Source organism: Abramis brama (assembly GCF_963993115.1).
Source record: "Abramis brama genome assembly, contig: SCAFFOLD_79, whole genome shotgun sequence".
Classification (NCBI taxonomy): domain Eukaryota; kingdom Metazoa; phylum Chordata; class Actinopteri; order Cypriniformes; family Leuciscidae; genus Abramis; species Abramis brama.
In genome coordinates, this window is record NW_028155974.1 from 151,094 (window position 1) to 152,077 (window position 984).

The following is a 984-nucleotide window of genomic DNA, read 5'->3' on the forward strand; positions in this document are numbered from 1 at the left end:
TTTCTGCTGAATATGCGGTTTAACACGATCGTGGAGGGAAACGCTTCCCGACGCTTCAGTAACACAAACACCTGCCAATAACCGTCATTCTCAGTGCAAGCATTGCTATTGCACTTTTATGTATTCTCTATTACGCATAATGGAAATCATTTCAGTTTTCTTTAAATCATAATGAAGTGAACGTGGTGAATTTGAAATCATTTTTCTCTTTTGATTTGAGTGGAATATTTGAATTATATGCCCAAAATTAAACCCACTCCCTTTTTTTAAGTGAGTGAAAGAATAAAGCCGCATCTTTATACAGATGAACACAAATGTTTAATTTCACTTTATTTTTAAAATGAGCATAAGTGTCTGATCTGAATGAGGTCCGAATGTCACAGAAACTGGCAGTATTGAACGGAAACCCGTGGAACAGAATCTGGGTCACTCTTTGTGATCGTTGCCTTTTCTGAAAATCTTCTCATGTCATTTCTGTACTTCTAGTGTTGGAGATTTTCCTTTGCCTCATGTAAAAGTATGTATTTCTGTGTCTCAGTCAGAACCCAGCTTAAATCAGGATACATCAGGTCAAATTAGGTCAAGTGGTCTGTGAGGATGAAAGAGTACCTAACAAGCTCAGAGAAAAGATGTGTATGGGTAGCTGATATGGTACTAAAAAACGTCAATTAAAAATGATGGATGGTATGACAACAATGCAGATGCATTGAATCATATGACCAAAGATGTTCTAGAAAATGGGTATGACCAAAGATTTTTCCACCAATAGAATAATGTCTCCGGGAAAGATGATGCTAACGGTAGCGAGATCTCGATAGCTGATTGGCTACCTAGTGATAAGAAAAGGTATAAAACCTGAGGTTCTGACCATTGCAGATCAGATGAACAGCTGCATCTCACTTTGTTGCTTGTCAATAAAGTTACTTCTTCTGACACCTGGAAATTCGACTCTTGAGAGATTTCTTCGAGACCCGATTTGAGGAC